Source organism: Triticum dicoccoides, chromosome 4A (assembly GCF_002162155.2).
Source record: "Triticum dicoccoides isolate Atlit2015 ecotype Zavitan chromosome 4A, WEW_v2.0, whole genome shotgun sequence".
In the NCBI taxonomy this organism is placed as follows: Eukaryota; Viridiplantae; Streptophyta; class Magnoliopsida; order Poales; family Poaceae; genus Triticum; species Triticum dicoccoides.
The window spans coordinates 361,929,889-361,949,623 of NC_041386.1; positions in this window are offsets into that span (position 1 = coordinate 361,929,889).

Consider the following 19,735-nt stretch of genomic DNA (forward strand, 5'->3'; position numbering starts at 1 on the left):
ACTGATCCAATGCCTAAGAATTTATCTTATGTTGTTCTTGCTAAGTTACTACTACTATCATCACTGTTACACTTGCTACAAAATTACTGCTATCACAGTTACCGTTACTACTCCTGCTACTATTATCAAAACTATCATATTACTTTGCTACTGATCTGCAGATAATTAATCTCCAAGTGTGGTTGAATTGACAACTCGGCTGCTAATACCTTCAAATATTCTTTGTCTCCCCTTGTGTCAAATCTATAAATTTGGGTTGAATACTATACCACCGAAAACGGTTGCGATCCCCAACAAGCACACTCCATGGCTGGTCCAAAACAACGGGTGTCGTCCATACAAACAACAGTCCTAGGGGAGTTTTATTTGAAGTTATATTTTGATTTTATTTGAGCATGGAACTGGGCATCCCAAATACCAACCACTTTCTCGTGAATGATGAGCAGAGTCCACTCATCCTGAGTTTAACCCACCTAGCATGGAAGATACTAACAGCCCTGAGTCACTACATGAGTGATTCGGGCATACAAAACAGATTATTATTTGAAGGTTTAGAGTTTGGCACATGCAAATTTACTTGGAATGGTAGGTAAATACCGCATATAGGTAGGTATGGTGGACTCATATGGAACAACTTTGGGTTTATGGAAGTGGATGCACAAGCAGTATTTCCGGTTAGTACAAGTGAAGGTCAGCAAAAGATTGAGAAGCAACCAACTAGAGAGTGACAACAGTCATAAACATGCATTGAGATTAACCAACATTGAGTGCAAGCATGAGTAGGATATAAATCACCATGAACATAAATATCGTGGAGGCTATGTTGATTTTGTTTCAACTACATGAGTGAACATGTGCCAAGTCAAGCCACTTAAATCATTCAAAGGAGGATACCATCCTATCATACCACATCACAACCATTTTAAAAGCATGTCGGCACGCAAGGTAAACCATTATAAACTCCTAGTTAATTAAGCATGGCATGAGTAACTATAATCTCTAATTGTCATTGCAAACATGTTTCATTCATAATAGGCTGAATCAAGAATGATAAACTAATCATATTTACAAAACAAAATAGGTCGAGTTCATACCAGCTTTTCCTCATCTCAATCATTTCATCATATATCATCATTATTGCCTTTCACTTGCATGACCGAACGGTGTGGATAATAATAATAGTGCACATGCATTGGACTAAGCTGGAATCTGCAAACATTTATTCAAAGGAGAAGACAAGGTAATACGGGCTCTCTGTTAGATCAACAATAATGCATATGAGAGCCACTCAACATTTTCATCGTGGTCTTCTCCTCTCGACCCAAAGAAAGGAAAAATAAATTCAAAGAAACACACTGAAATGTTTTTGGAGTTTTTGTTTTTCTAAAGAAAATAAAACAAGAACGAGAAACCTATTTACACGGGAAAGATTCCATCAAGCAAAAGAAGAACGAGAAATCTTTTGGGGTTTTCTTTAATACTACTACTAAACAATGATAGGAAAACTAAAAAGAAGCTACAACTAATATTTTTGGATTTTCTTGAAGTTTTTTAAACACACAAGAAAAAGCAAGAAAAAGAAATAAACTAACATGGATAATACAATGAAAAGTATGAACACCAACAACTGGAATGAGTGTGTGAACGTGAATGTAATGTCGGTGAGAAATACGTACTCCCCAAAGCTTAGGCTTTTGGCCTAAGTTGGTCTAAACCCACGGATCAAAGTAGCCCTCTCCTGGGTACTGAGGAGGATCCTCAGGGTTCCGCTGGTTAGCAAGCTCCTGTGGCTCCCACTGATAAATAGACTCCTGATACGGATCAGGTGATGGCTCTGGCTCAGGGATTGGGGATCGCATCTGCTCCCAGTATGCATAAATGTCCTCGGGCATGATGGGGTACCTGCCTGAATGAATATCGAACAACGAAGGTGCGGGAAAGGTAATAATCTGACAAGTTTTCTGGCTGAATACCATGTTATAAATGAGTCACTTGTCCTCATCATCGCTAATAAAATCATGTGCTACCATACTTTTATAGTCTAAATATAAAGTGGGTAGTGGCATCTCCTCTTCCTCATCGTGCCTAATGGGTATCCCAAAGCGTTTAGCAAGGAGGGAGGCATAGATACCTCCAAAGATAGGACCCCTCGAACGGTTTAAACTCAACCGTCCAGCAACCATAGCACCCAAACTAAAAGTTCTATCACAAAGTAAAGCATGGCGCAAAATAGCAAGGTCAGGAGCACTAAGGCCTCCACTCTCCCCACGACCAATTAAACATCTCCTAGCAAATAATGAGTAGTAGCATCAAATAGGAAAATGTAAACTAGTCACTCTCTCTTCTGACACCTTTCTCCTTTCCCCTACGGCAACTTCATCAATAAAATCTTCCACATCTCTAAGATGTGGTTCATCGATGGTGCCCTCAAAAGGTAATTTGCAAACCTCATAAAAATCATAAAAGCGTCATCTCCTTATGCTCATCATATAAATGAAATTCTACTGTCGGTGGTGATTTCCTAGCATGAAAGTGAAAATTTTGCACAAAGGTATTAGTGAGTAGGAGGTATTGATCACACTTATCATGGAGGAAGTCGGTGATGCCTGCATTCTCCACTAAATAATAAAAATCATCATAAATTCCGGCAGCCTCCAAGAATGCATCATTTGGCCATTCACACGGCCGAACCTCCGCAGTGCAGGGAAGGTTGTACTTGGGTTTCTTCTTCTCTTCATTTTCATTTTCCTCTGAGCCCCAGATTGAAGAGCCTCTCAACCATCTTTTCATCATTTCTTTTCTCTGAAAATTTCTGAAATTTTTAATGTCTCAAAATAAAAGTGAACAAAACTGAACAAAATTGATAGCAACCACTCCTACAAGTGTCTAGAAGCTATATCATGCACCAAAACTACTTTGGACCATGTAAATTTGACATGCAAGCTCAAGAACAAGGTCGCCACAGCAGCAAAAATTTGCAATAAATAAAGCACTAGAACAAAAACTAATTGGACCATTGGAGGAGTCACATATCGAAGAACAATCCCCCAAAATAGTTTTGCAAATGGAGCTTTGCACAAGGAGATCGAAAAAATGGCAGCAAGATGAGCTAGCACATGGGTTTGAGCAACAGGATGATTTTTTCTCGAGGAAGACAAAGTGGATGGGTGCTGGAATAAATGAGGGGGCCCATGTGGGACCCACAAGGCAGGGGGAGCGCCCTCCACCCTTTTGGTCCATTGGTGCATCCCCCTGGTGCACTCTCAATGCCAGAAATTCTAAAATATTCTATAAAACATACTAAATTACAGGGCATTTGGAGAACTTTTATTTTCGAGACATTTTCTTATTGTACGGATAATTCAGAAAACAGTCAAATAATACTATTTTTGCTTTGTTTATTCTAAATAACAGAAAGTAAATGTTGGTACAGAAAGTTGTGCTTTCTAAATTCATCCATCTCATGCCCATCAAAAGGAATCCATTAACAATGTTGATCAAGTCTTATTAACAAACTCCTTCTAAATGACATAAAACCGGAGAATTTTAGAAATAACACTATGTTACCTCAACGGGGATATGCATGCCCCCAATAATAAGAATATCGTATTTCTTTTTGACAGTAGGAAGAGGGAATTCAAAACCTCCAATAGCAATAGTTGAAATTTTTCCAATACAATTGATGCTATTCACTTGAGGTTGTTTCTTCGGAAAGTGTACTGTATGCTCATTACCATTAACGTGAAAAGTGGCATTTCCCTTGTTGCAATCAATAACAGCACCTGCAATATTTAAAAAGGGTCTACCAAGGATGACCGACATACTGTCATCGTTGGGAATATCAAGAATAACAAAGTGCATTAAGATAGTAACGTTTGCAACCGCAACAGGCACATCCTCACAAATATCGATGGGTATAGCAGTTGATTTATCAGCCATTTGCAAAGAGATTTCAGTAGGTGTCAACTTATTCAATTCAAGTCTACGATATAAAGAGAAAGGCATAACACTAACCCCGACTCCAAGATCACATAAATTAGTTTTAACATGGTTTGTTTTAAAGGAGCATGGTATAGTTGGTATTCCAGGATCTCCTAGTTTCTTTGGTATTCCACCCTTAAAAGTATAATTAGCAAGCATGGTGGAAATTTCAGCTTCCAGTATCTTTCTTTTATTGTCACAATATCTTTCATATACTTGTCATAAGGAGACATTTTCAGAATATTAGTCAAACACATACGGAAAAAGATGGGTCTAAGCATTTCAACAAAGCGCTCAAAATCCTCATCATCCTTTTTCTTGGATGGTTTAGGAGGAAAGGGCATGGGTTTCTGACCCCATGGTTCTCTTTCTTTACCGTACTTCCTAGCAACGAAGTCTCTTTTATCATAACGTTGATTCGTCGATTGTGGGTTATCAAGATCAACAACAGGTTCAATCTCTACATCGTTATCATTACTAGGTTGAGGTCAACATGAACATCATAATTAACATTATCACTAGGTTCATGCTCCTTACCAGATTGTGTCTCAGCATCAGAACTAGAAATATCATTGGGATTCTCAGGTGTGGCTATAACAGGTTCACTAGAAGCATGCAAAGTCCTATCAGTTTTCCTTTTTCTTTTTATTAGAAGGACTAGGTGCATCAGTGTTAACTCTCTGAGAATCTTTCTCAATTCTCTTAGGATGGCCCTTAGGATACAAAGGTTCCTGGGTCATTTTACCACCTCTAGTCATAACTCTAACAACATGATCATTGTTCTTACTATTAATCTCATTGAGCAAATCATCTTGTGCCTTAAGTACTTGTTCTACTTGAGTTTTTACCATAGAAGCATGTTTACTAATAAGCTTAAGATCATTAACAGTTCTACTCATATAATCACCCAAGCAGTCAAGCATGTATGCATTACGTTTCAATTGTCTACTAACATAAGCATTGAAGTTTTCTTGTTTAACAATAAAATTGTCAAACTCATCCAAGCGTTGAATAGCAGACTTATTATAAGGAATATCACCTTCATCAAATCTATAGAGATAATTTACCTTTAATACCTATGTCAAAGCATTAAGACCATGTATTTCTTCAATATGCGGTAAATTCTTAACATCTTCAGCTTTAATACCTTTTTTCTTCACAGATTTCTTTGCCTCTTGCATATCTTCGGGACTGAGAAACAGAATACCTCTTTTCTTCGAAGTTGGCTTAGGAGGTGGTTCGGGAAGAGTCCAATCATTATCATTGCTCAATATATTATTCAATAGTTTTTCGACTTGCTCAACAGTTTGTTCCCTGAAAACACAACCAACACAACTATATAGGTGGTCCCCAGAAGCATCGGTTAGTCCGTTGTAAAAGATATCAAGTATTTCATTTTTCTTGAGAGGATGATCAGGCAAAGCATTAAGTAATTGGAGAGGCCTCCCCCAAGCTTGTGGCAGACTCTCTTCTTCAATTTGCACAAAGTTAAATATTTCCTGTAAAGAAGTTTGTTTCTTATGAGCAGAAAAATATTTTTCAGAGAAGTAATATATCATATCCTAGGGACTACACACACAACCAGGAGCAAGAGAATTAAACCATGGAAAGGATCAGATTCAACCAAAGTAATTAACTCAGGATCAACAGAGAATTCATAATCCTTATCAATAACAAATATAGGTGAAGTAGAAAACTTAGGATCATATTACGTTTTAGCATCCAGAGCCTTTTCTTTCAGCTTAGCTAACCGTTTCTTAAGATCATCTCTATCATTGCAAGCAAAAAAGTCTCTAGCAGTTTCTTCATCCCTAATATAACCCTCGGGTATCTTAGGCAATTCATATCTAGGGGAGAATCATAATCTTCAGTTTCAATAATTTCATCAGTTTCAGTAATTTCATTCTCTCTAGCCCTAGCAAGTTGTTCATCAAGAAATTCACCTAATGGCATAGTATTATCAAGCAAAGTAGTAGTATAATCATAAGCATCAGGCATAGCAGAAGTGGCATCATCAATTACTTGCGACATATCAGAATCGATGGTAGGTGTAGGTGTCGCAAGTTTACTCAAAACAGAAGGTGAATCAAGTGCAGAGCAAGATGGTGTCGCGGGATATCCGCGGCCACCTATGGGACCGGGAGGCCCCTTGCTGGTTCGGCAGGGGAACGTCGCATTGCAAAAAGAGCAGACCAGCGTACGACAGCATGACAGAGAGCACACAAGCAATTTACCCAGGTTCGGGCTGCCGCGAGGCGTAAAACGCTACTCCTGCTTTGGTGGATTGATGGTGGAATGGAGCTGGTGATGTTGGGGAACGTAGTATTTCAAAAAAATTCCGTGCCAACTCAACAAGTCTCTTTACTTGTTCTGTAATGTGTCTAATGAGTTAGCCACGGGATGATGCATTACAGAACAAGTCTCTTTACTTGTTTTGTAATGCATCATCCCGTGGCTAACTCATTAGACACATTGCTTTCAAGGCTCATAGTGATGTTCATTACTGAGAGGGACCAGAGATACCTCTCTGATACACGGAGTGACAAATCTTAATCTCGATCTATGCCAACTCAACAAACACCATCAGAGACACCTGTAGAGCATCTTTATAATCACCCAGTTACGTTGTGACGTTTGATAGCACATAGGGTTTTCCTCCGGTATTCGGGAGTTGCATAATCTCATAGTCAGAGGAACATGTATAAGTCATGAAGAAAGCAACAACAATAAAAATAAACAATCATTAAGCTAAGCTAACAGATGGGTCTTGTCCATCACATCATTCTCTAATGATGTGATCCCATTCATCAAATGACAACACATGTCTATGGTCAGGAAACTTAACCATCTTTGATTAATGAGCTAGTCTAGTAGAGGCGTACTAGGGACACTCTGTTTGTCTATGTATTCACACATGTACTAAGTTTCGGGTTAATACAATTCTAGCATGAATAATAAACATTTATCATGATATAAGGAAATATAAATAACAACTTTATTATTGCCTCTAGGGCATATTTCCTTCAGTCTCCTACTTGCACTAGAGTCAATAATCTAGATTACACGGTAATCATTCTAACACCCATGGAGTCTTGGTGCTGATCATGTTTTGCTCATGAGAGAAGCTTAGTCAACGGGTCTGCAACATTCAGATCTGTATGTATCTTGCAAATCTCTATGTCTCCCTCCTTGACTTGATCGCGGATGGAATTGAAACGTCTCTTGATGTGTTTGGTTCTCTTGTGAAATCTGGATTCCTTCGCCAAGGCAATTGCTCCAGTATTGTCACAAAATATTTTCATTGGACCCGATGCACTAGGTATGACACCTAGATCAGATATGAACTACTTCATCTATACTCCTTCATTTGCTCCTTCCGAAGCAGCTACGTACTCCGCTTCACACGTAGATCCCGCCACGACGCTCTGCTTGGAACTGCACCAACTAACAGCTCCACCATTTAATATAAATATGTATCCGGTTTGTGACTTAGAGTCATCGGAATCAATGTCAAAGCTTGCATCGATGTAACCATTTAAGACGAGCTCTTTGTCACCTCCATAAACGAGAAACATATCCTTAGTCCTTTTCAGGTATTTTAGGATGTTCTTAACCGCCGGCCAGTGATCCACTCCTGGATTACGTTGGTACCTCCCTGCTAAAGTAATAGCAAGGCACACATCAGGTCTAGTACACAACATTGCATACATGATAGAACCTATGGCTGAGGCATAGGGAATGACTTTCATTTTCTCTTTATCTTTTGCAATGGTCGGGCATTGAGTCTGACTCAACTTCACACCTTGTAACACAGGCAAGAACCCTTTCTTTGACTGATCCATTTTGAACTTCTTCAAAACTTTATCAAGGTATGTGCTTTGTGAAAGTCCAATTAAGCATCTTGATCTATCTCTATAGATCTTGATGCCCAATATATAAGCAGCTTCACCGAGGTCTTTCATTGAAAAATTCTTATTCAAGTATCCTTTTATGCTGTTCAGAAATTCAGTATCATTTCCAATCAACAATATTTCATTAACATATAATATCAGAAATACTACAGAGCTCCCACTTACTTTCTTGTAAATACAGGCTTCTCCAAAAGTCTGTATAAAACCCTATGCTTTGATCACACTATCAAAGTGTATATTCCAACTCCGAGAGGCTTACACCAGTCCATAAACGGATCGCTGGAGCTTGCACACTTTGTTAGCACCTTTTGGATCGACAAAACCTTTTGGTTGCATCATATACAACTCTTCTTTAAGATATCCATTAAGGAATGCAATTTTAACATCATTTGCCAAATTTCATAATCATAAAATGCGGCAATTGCGAACATGATTCGGACAGACTTAAGCATGGCTATGGGTGAAAAGGTCTCATCGTAGTCAACTCCTTGAACTTATCGAAAACCTTTCACAACAAGTTGAGCTTTGTAGACAGTAACATTACCGTCAGCGTCAGTATTCTTCTTGATGATCCATTTATTCTCTATTTTTTGCCGATCATCGGGCAAGTCAACCAAAGTCCACACTTTGTTCTCATGCATGGATCCCATCTCAGATTTCATGGCCTCAAGCCATTTCGCGGAATCTGGGCTCATCATCGCTTCCACATAGTTCATAGGTTCGTCATGGTCTAGTAACATGACTTCCAGAACATGATTAGCATACCACTCTAGTGCGGACCGTACTCTGGTTGACCTACGAGGTTCGGTAGTAACTTGATCAGAAGTTTCATAATCATCATCATTAGCTTCCTCACTAATTGGTGTAGGAATCACTAGAACTGATTTCTATGATGAACTACTTTCCAATTTGGGAGAAGGTACAATTACCTCATCAAGTTCTACTTTTGTCCCACTCACTTCTTTCGAGAGAAACTCCTTCTCTAGAAAGGATCCATTCTTAGCAACGAATATCTTGCCTTCGGGTCAGTGATAGAAGGTGTACCCAACAGTCTCCTTTGGGTATCCTATGAAGACACATTTCTCTGATTTGGGTTCGAGCTTATCAGGTTGAAGCTTTTTCACATAAGCATCGCAACCCCAAACTTTAAGAAACAACAACTTGGGTATCTTGCCAAACCATAGTTCATATGGTGTCATCTCAATGAATTTAGATGGTGCCCTATTTAACGTGAATGTAGCCGTCTCTAAAGCATAACCCCAAAATGATAGCGGTAAATCAATAAGAGACATCATAGATCGCACCATATCTAATAAAGTGCGGTTACGACGTCCGGACACACCATTATGTTGTGGTGTTCTAGGTGGCATGAGTTGCGAAACTATTCCGCATTGTTTCAAATGAAGACCAAACTCATGACTCAAATATTCTCCTCCACGATCAGCTCGTAGAAACTTTATTTTCTTGTTACGATGATTTTCCACATCACTCTGAAATTCTTTGAACTTTTCAAATGTTTCAGACTTATGTTTCATCAAGTAGATATACCCATATCTGCTCAATTCATCTGTGAAGGTCAGAAAATAACGATACCCGCCATGAGCCTCAACACTCATTGGACCGCATACATCAGTATGTATTATTTCCAACAAGTTTGTTGCTTGCTCCATTGTTTCGGAGAACAGAGTCTTAGTCATCTTGCCCATGAGGCATGGTTCGCAAGCATCAAGTGATTCATAATCACGTGATTCCAAAAGTCCATCAGCATGGAGTTTCATTATGCGCTTTACACCAATATGACCTAAATGGCAGTGCCACAAATAAGTTGCACTATCATTATTAAACTTGTATCTTTTGGCTTCTATACTATGAATATGTGTATCACTACTATTGAGATTCAACAAAAATAGACCACTCATCAAGGGTGCATGACCATAATAGATATTACTCATATAAATAGAATAGCCATTATTCTCTGATTTAAATGAATAACCGTCTCGCATCAAACAAGATCCAGATATAATGTTCCTGCTTAACGCTGGCACCAAATAACAATTATTTAGGTCTAAAACTAATCCTGAAGGTAGATGTAGAGGTAGCGTGCCGATGGCGATCACGTTGACTTTGGAACCATTTCCCACACGCATCATCACCTCGTCCTTAGCCAATCTTTGTTTAATCCGTAGACCCTATTTTGAGTTGCAAATATGAGCAACAGAACCTGTATCAAATACCCAGGCGCTACTACGAGCATTAGTAAGGTACACATAAATAACACATATATCAAATATACCTTTCACTTTGCCATCCTTCTTGTCTGCAAAATAGTTGGGGCAGTTCCGCTTCCAGTGACCAGTCCCTTTGCAGTAGAAGCACTCAGTCTCTGGCTTAGGTCCAGACTTGGGCTTCTTCTCTTGAGAAGCAACTTGCTTGCCGTTCTTCTTGAAGTTCCCCTTCTTCCCTTTGCCCTTTTTCTTGAAACTAGTGGTCTTGTTAACCATCAACACTTGATGCTCCTTCTTGGTTTCTACCTCCGCAGCCTTTAGCATTGCGAAGAGCTCGGGAATTGTCTTATCCATCCCATGGATATTATAGTTCATCGTGAAGCTTTTGTAGCTTGGTGGTAGTGATTGAAGAACTCTGTCAATGACACTATCATCAGGAAGATTAACTCCCAGTTGAGTCAAGTGGTTGTGGTACCCAGACTTTCTGAGTATATGTTCACTGACAGAACTATTCTCCTCCATCTTGTAGCTATAGAACTTATTAGAGACTTCATATCTCTCAATCCGAGCATTTGCTTGAAATATTAACTTCAACTCCTGGAACATCTCATATGCTCCATGACGTTCAAAACGTCGTTGAAGTCTCGGCTCTATGCCGTAAAGCCTGGCACACTGAACTATCGAGTAGTCATCAGCTTTGCTCTGCCAGACGTTCGTAATGTCTGGAGTTGCTCCTGCAGTGGGTCTTGCACCTAGCGGTGCTTCCAGGACATAATTCTTCTATGCCGCAAAGAGGATAATCCTCAAGTTACGGACCCAGTCCCTGTAGTTGCTACCATCATCTTTCAACTTAGCTTTCTCTAGGAACGCATTAAAATTCAAAGGAACAGTAGCATGGGCCATTGATCTACAACAACATACACATGCAAAATACTATCAGGTACTAAGTTCATGATAAATTAAAGTTCAATTAATGATATTACTTAAGAACTCCCACTTAGATAGACATCTATCTAGTCATCTAAGTGATCACGTGATCCATATCAACTAAACCATGTCCGATCATCACATGAGATGGAGTAGTTTTCAATGGTGAACATCACTGTGTTGATATTATATACTATATGATTCACGTTTGACCTTTCGGTCTCAGTGTTCCGAGGCCATATCTGCATATGCCAGGCTCGTCAAGTTTGACCCGAGTATTCTGCGTGTGCAAAACTGGCTTGCACCCGTTGTATGTGAACGTAGAGCTTAATTATCACACCCGATCATCATGTGGTGTCTCGACACGACGAACTGTAGCAACGGTGCATAGTGATACGTCTCCAACGTATCTATAATTTTTTATTGCTCCATGCTATATTATCTACTATTTTGGACTATATTGGGATTTATTTTCCACTTTTATATTATTTTTGGGACTAATGTATTAACCAGAGGCCCAGCCCAGAATTGCTGTTTTTTGCCTATTTCAGTGTTTCGGATAAACGGAATATCAAACGGAGTCCAAATGGAATAAAATCTTCGGGAACGTGATTTTCTCACCGAACGTGATCCAGGAGACTTGGACCCTGCTCCAAGGAACAAAAGAGGCGGTCACGAGGGTGGGGGGCGCCCCCCTAGGGCACGCGCCCCTGTCTCGTGGGCCCCTCGTTGCTCCTCCGGCGTACTTCTTCCTCCTATATATACACACGTACCCCCAAACGATCAGAACAAGAGCCAAAAACCTAATTCCACCACCGCAACTTTCTGTATCCACGAGATCCCATCTTGGGGCCTGTTCCGAAGCTCTGCCGGAAGACGGCCGACATCACGGAGGGCTTCTACATCATCATAGCCTCTTCGATGAAGTGTGAGTAGTTTACCTCAGACCTTCGGGTCCATAGTTAGTAGCTAGATGGCTTCTTCTCTCTCTTTGAATCTCAATACAAAGTTCTCCCCCTCTCTTGTGGAGATCTATTCGATGTAATCTTCTTTTTGCGGTGTGTTTGTTGAGACCGATGAATTGTGGGTTTATGATCAAGTCTATCTATGAATAATATTTGAATCTTCTCTGAATTCTTTTATGTATGATCGGTTATCTTTGCAAGTCTCTTTGAATTATCCGTTTGGTTTGGCCAACTAGATTGGTAGTTCTTGCCATGGGAGAAGTGTTTAGCTTTGGGTTCGATCTTGCGGTGTCCTTACCCAGTGACAGAAGGGGCAGCAAGGCACGTATTGTATCGTTGCCATCGAGGATAACAAGATGGGGTTTATTTCATATTGCATGAATTTATCTCTCTACATCATGTCATCTTGCTTAAGGCGTTACTATATTTTTAACTTAATACTCTAGATGCATGCTGGATAGCGGTCGATGAGTGGAGTAATAGTAGTAGATGTAGAATCGTTTCGATCTACTTGTCACGGACGTGATGCCTATATACATGATCATGCCTAGATATTATCATAACTATGCTCAATTATGTCAATTGCTCAACAGTAATTTGTTCACCCACCATAGAATACTTATGCTCTTGAGAGAAGCCACTAGTGAAACCTATGGCCCCCGGGTCTATTCTCATCATATCAATCTCCATTACTTTAATCTTGCTTTGCTTTTTTACTTTGCTTTTACTTTTTACTTTGCATCTTTATACCAAAAATACCAAAAATATTATATCTATCAGATCTCACTATTGTAAGTGACCGTGAAGGGCTTGACAACCCCTAATCGCGTTGGTTGCGAGTAGCTATCGCTTTGTGCAGGTATGAGGGACTTGAGCGTGGGATCCTACTGGATTGATACCTTGGTTCTCAAAAACCGAGGGAAATACTTACGCTACTCTGCTGCATCATCCCTTCCTCTTCGGGGAAAACCAACGCAAGCCCAAGACGTAACACATACCCAGGGAGAACACTTATACCTTGAAATTTAGTGAGAGATCATCTCATAATGCTACCGCCGTACTAAGCAATTAAGATGCATAAAGGATAAACATCACATGCAATCAATATAAGTGATATGATATGGCCATCATCATCTTGTGCCTTTTATCTGCATCTCCAAATCACCGTCATGATCACCATCGTCACTGGCTTGACACCTTGATCTCCATCGTAGCATCGTTGTCGTCTCACCAACTATAGCTTCTACGACTATCGCTACCACTTAGTGATAAAGTAAAGCAATTACATGGCGATTGCATTTCATACAATAAAGCGACAACCATATGGCTCCTGCCAGTTGCCGATAACTTTTACAAAACATGATCATCTCATACAACAATTATATATCATTACGTCTTGACCATATCACATCACAATAAGCCCTGCAAAAACAAGTTAGACGTCCTCTACTTTGTTGTTGCAAGTTTTACGTGGCTGCTACGGGCTTCTAGCAAGAACCGTTCTTACCTACGCATCAAAACCACAACGAATTTTCGTCAAGTGTGTTGTTTTAACCTTCAACAAGAACCCGTCTCATGAACGCGGTCATGTAATGTTGGTCCAGCCGCTTCATCCAACAATTCTGCCTAATCAAAGTAAGATGTTGCTGGTAAGCAGTATGACTATTATTGCCCACAACGTTTTGTGTTCTACTCGTGCATATAACATTACGCATAGACCTGGCTCTGATACCACTGTTGGGGAACATAGTATTTCAAAAAAATTCCTACGATCACGCAGGATCTATCTAGGAGAAGCATAGCAATGAGCGGATAGAGTGTGTCCACGTACCCTCATAGACCGAAAGCGGAAGCGTTTAGTAATGCGATTGATGTAGTCAAACGTCTCGCGATCCAACCGATCCAAGCACCGAATGTACGGCACCTCCGTGTTCAACACACGTTCAGCTTGATGACGTCCCTCGATCTCTTGATCCAGTTGAGGACGAGCGAGAGTTCCATCAGCAGCACGGCGTGGTGACGGTGATGATGAAGTTACCGGCGAAGGTTGTGTTTGAGGAAATACTACGGCAATTGAAAATTTTACTAGGCAGGAGTAACAAGGCGGGGCTACTGAAAATTTGGATCAACGGCGAGCAGATATTTTTGAGATTGCGAGGGATGCAGAGGCGGGAGTAAAATGCTTGGGCTAGTAAAAATTTGAATCAAGGGACTGAAGCAGAGAGGGATGCAGAGGCCGGAGTTTTGGGGGAGCGAGCTAGTGTGCTTGACATGCCGGTTGTGGACTGTAGCCGACGCACCTTATTGCATAAGCCATAGGCATACTATACACCGACGGTGATCCAAGATATTTTGTACTACATCTCACATGGTTGGTGAGAATAAACTGTGTGGGATCTATTTGATTTGAATTACAAAATGGGGTCACATCGGCAATGGACGGTTTTTGAATTGCTAGACCTTTTATCTTTAGTGAACATGCAACTGTATGTGTGTTGTAAAGGAATTGGAATTATTCAGGGGTCGTTTGGACATTTCATACATTAAACTGGTTTTCTTGCCATTTCGGGTGCACAATTCAAAATTAAACTACATGCACATGCTCTGGTGCATACAAATTGGTTGAAAAATCAAATATGTGTCCTTCAGTGCATGCTTAGGTCCCATGGAAGAAATGGGAATGAATTTTTCGGGGTTCGTTTGGCCTTTTTTATGAAACTTGGCATGCTATCATGGAGCAGCATCAACATGCCGTGGTGAAAATTTTGTCCCATTTGGGGCAGGTTTGGGTATAATCTTCTCACAAACCAGAGCTTCTCACAACAAGCATGATGGTTTTCGTAGGAAATGTACCACCTTTGGGGACGAGACGATAGCCGTTGCCTATTATTGCTTTCAAAAAAATTCTAGTCTCAACATAGAACAACAGGAGTCTTGTGTTCAATCTTGGAATTTTTCGGGGTTCGTTTGGCCATTTTTATACATTAACTGGGTTTTCTAGGCATTTTTGTGCATAATTCAAATTTGACTACAAGCACATGCTCCAATAATGCACCAAAGTTGGTTGAAAAATCACATGTGTGTCCTTGGGTGAATTTATAGGTCCCATGCAAGAGATGGGAATGAATTTCAAACACCAGGGCACTGTTGATTGCTAGCAAAATGTTGAGATGCCTAGTTTCCAAAACTCATATGAAATTAATGAAACTTGGCATGTTATCATGGAGCGGCATCAACATGCCGTGGTGAAAATTTTGTCCCATTTGGGGCAGGTTTGGGTATAAACTTCTCACAAATCAGAGCTTCTCACAACAAGCATAATGGTTTCGATAGGGAACATACCACCTTTGGGGACGAGACGATATCCATTGCCTCTTATTGGTTTCAAAAAATATCTAGTGTCAACATGGAACAATAGGAGTGTTGTGTTCAATCTTCGAATTTTCCGGGGTTCGTTTGGCCTTTTTTATACATTAACTGGGTTTTCTAGGCATTTTATGTGCATAATTCAAATTTGAACTACAAGCACATGCTCCAATGCACCAAAGCTGGTTGAAAAAACACATGTGTGTCCTTGGGTGAATTTCTAGGTCCCATGCAAGAGATGGGAATGAAATTCAAACACCATGGCACTGTTGTTTGCCGGCAAAATGTTGAGATGCCTGGTTTTTAAATTCTAGTAAATCCAAAACTTGTCTGAAATTCATGAAACTTGGCATGCTATCAAGGAGCGACATCAACATGCCGTGGTGAAAATTTTGTCCCATTTGGGGCAGGTTTGGGTATAAGCTTCTCACAAACCAGAGCTTCTCACAACAAGCACGATGGTTTCGATAGGGAACGTACCACCTTTGGTGACGGTACGATATCCGTTGCCTCTTATTGCTTTCAAAAAATTCTAGTGTCAACATAGAACAAGAGGAGTGTTGTGTTCAATCTTGAAATTTTTCAGGGTTCGTTTGGCCTTTTTATACATTAACTGGGTTTTCTAGGCATTTTATGTGCATAATTCAAATTTGAACTGCAAGCACATGCTCCAATGCACTAAAGTTGGTTGAAAAATCACATGTGTGTCCTTGGGTGAATTTCTTGGTCCCCTGCAAGAGATGGGAATGAAATTCAAACACAAGGGCGCTGTTGATTGCCGACAAAACATTGAGATGCCTGGTTTTTAAATTCTAGTAAATCCAAAACTCGTCTGAAATTTATGAAACTTGGCATGCTATCATGGAGCGGCATCAACATGCCATGGTAAAAAAAATTGTCCCGTTTGGGGCAGTTTCGGGTATAAGCTTCTCACAAACCAGAGCTTCTCACAACAAGTATGATGATTTCGATAGGGAACGTCCCACCTTTAGGGAAGAAACGATATCCATTGCCTCTTATTGCTTTCATATATTTTCTAGTGTCAACATAGAACAATAGGAGTGTTGTGTCAATTTTTGTGATTTTTCTGGGTTTGTTTGGACATTTTTATGCATTAACCGGGTTTTCTAGGCATTTTATTTGCATAATTCAAATCTGAACTACAAGCACATGCTCCAATGCACTAAGGTTGGTTGAAAAATCTAATATGTGTCCTTGGGGGTGAATTTCTAGGTCCCATGCAAGAGATGGGAATGAAATTCAAACACAAGGGTACTGTTGATTGCTGACAAAACATTGAGATGCCTGGTTTTTAAATTCTAGTAAATCCAAAACTCGTCTGAAATTCATGAAACTTGGCATGCTATCATCGAGCGGCATCAACATGCCGTGTTAAAAAATTTGTCCCATTTGGGGCAGGTTCGGGTATATGCTTCTCATAAACCAGAGCTTCTCACAACAAGCATGATGGTTTCGGTAGGGAACGTCCCACCTTTGGGGACGAAACGATATCCATTGCCTCTTATTGCTTTCAAAAAATTTCTCGTGTCAACATAGAACAACATGAGTGTTGTGTCAATTTTTCGGATTTTTTGGGGTTCGTTTGGACATTTTTATGCATTAACTGAGTTTTCAATGCATTTATGTGCATAATTCAAATTTGAACTACATGCACATGCTCCAGTGCATATAAATTGGTTGAAAAATCAAATATGTGTCCTTGGGTGCATGCTTAGATCCCATGCAAGAAATGAGAATGAATTTCAAACACCAGGGCACCGTTGATTGCCGACAAAACATTGAAATGCCTCATTTTTAAATTCTAGTAAATCCAAAACTCGTCTGAAATTCATGAAACTTGGCATGCTTTCATGGAGTGGCATCAACATGCCGTGGTAAAAAATTTGTCCCGTTTGGGGCAGGTTTGGGTATATGCTTCTCACAAACCAGAGCTTCTCACAATAAGCATCATGGTTTCGGTAGGGAACGTCCCACCTTTGGGGATGAAATGATATGCACTGCCTCTTATTGCTTCCAAAACATTTCTCGTGACAACATAGTGTTGTGTCAATTTTTGTGATTTTTCGGGGTTCTTTTGGACATTTTTATGCATTAACTGAGTTTTCAATGCATTTATGTGCATAATTCAAATTTGAACTACATGCACATGCTCCAGTGCATATAAATTGGTTGAAAAATCAAATCTGTATCCTTAGGTGCATTCTTAGGTCCCATGCAATAAATGGGAATGAATTTCAAACACCAGGGCACCGTTGATTGCCGACAAAACATTGAGATGCCTAGTTTTTAAATTCTAGTAAATCCAAAACACGTCTGACATTCATGAAACTTGGCATGCTATCATGGAATGGCGCCCGACATGATGTGGTATTTTTCGTGTCCATTTTGAGAGAAGGCGCACTCAAATAATGACAGCCAGCAAAAGGCATTTTGAAAAAATAGTTACCACTTAATATCTCAAACGATTATATAATTCAAAACGTGTGTGTTCTGTTAACCATTCACGTGATGCCATGTGTCTTAGTTTTAATGGCTGTAGGAGGTGCCGTGCGGATAGCTGCTTGACCTTGACTGAATGGGAGGTGTGCGAGCGCAGTCCAGTGCGTAGGCTGACCGAGAGGCATGCAAGCTGTCCTCCAATGCGCAGGCTCACCGGGAAGCATGCGAGCTTTCCGCTGCCCATGCTCACTGGGAAGCGAGCCCTTTGATTTCCATGGCCGCCTGCCTTCCTCTCCATTAATGGCGCCCGAGCCGCTATTTAATACGGGCGGCCTTACTGTTTGCCTCCCATCCCTCCCCCGCAGACCTCCACCGCCATGGCGCAGAATGATCATCTGCCACTAGTCTTCAAGTTTGGTGAAGTCGACTCCGAGCCGGAGGAGATAGAAAATAAGGAGGAATGGGGCCTCATGGACATGGCCCAGAATGAGCTGGCCGCGGCGGTTGCTGCCGCTGCTCCCGTCCCAGCTCACATCCACGCGCCCGCGCCAGCGACCATCCCCTTAGCATTGACGGGCTGGTCGCCGAGCACTATCGCAGAGCTAGAAGCCACGGGCGTCAGCGAGGTCTCCACGGACCCGCGCGAGCTCGTGTACATGCCAGCGCCAGCGCCCGTGCCCGTGTGCGCCCCTCCACCCACCGTGCCGTCGGCCCCCGGGTGTTTGGCTGCATTCGCCGCACCTGTGCGTGCCCCTCCACCCATCGCGGCGCCGGTCCTCGTGCGTTTGGCTGCACTCGCCGCGTCTGTGCCCGTGCCCGTGCGCCCCCCCTCAGCGGCATGGGACGCTGCCGTCGATCGCTACCTCTTAGCGGCGCCAGTTGCCGTCCTCCTGCGCCCCGCCCATCGATCGCGCGATGACATGATGTTTGATTTACAAGTGAAGAACATTTTGTGCTGCCTTGAAGACTTCAACAATGGCGTCCCGGAGGACGACAACGACAATGACGGCGTGGCACGACGCCTCCGCCGCCGCCGGAAATAGTTTTTTTGGGTTTAATATTGTATCTCAAATTCTCGGTCATATGAATATAAATTTGCAGTGTGATTGAATGAAATATATGGTTTGAACAAACTTGCATTTTTCTCTCTTAATGTATAGACTAATCAAATGATTTTATTTTGAAAAAAAGTCAACTGTTTTAAATATAAAACCCTCATCGCAAACATTTTAGTTAGAACGCCCATATGCAAACCGACAGCTTCCCTAGGAAGCCAAGGGAAAATGTGCCGAGCAGGATTTCTGCATCCCTTCAACGCAAACGGTTGTTTTGCATGACCCGTGTGCAACCACATACAAACAATTGGGTAAGATTTGCATATTTGTCATTTTGGGTATGTTGCCATTTCTCAAACTGGAAAGATTGACATTTGTTTATCTAGTAACATTGCCATTTGCCAACCTTGTAACACTGCGATTTGTCAAAATATGCAGCTACAAATCACTAGCACTATCTAGTTTTTACAACTAAAATCACTAGCACTGTTCATATGGACACCATTAGCAGGCGTGAGTTCATGGATGCATATGCAAATGTACCATTGATTACATATAACAAGAAGAGGTGATCCATCGGAATAAGTTGCTACGTGCCACTGAGTATATGGGTCCTGCTCGTCCTCATGCTCGTGAGTAAAAGGGAAACTAGCTAACCCGCATGCATGTGGATGAAACAATTATAATTACGGTGGAATACAAACATACCGAAAGCCTGATGATTCCATGCAAAAACAGTGCCACGAGTGGTGGCAACAAACACAAGACCCTCGTATTGAATTGCATCACAGTACTCATCCGTGTATAGAAACTGATTTTTGAGCAATATCCATCGAGGTGCGGAA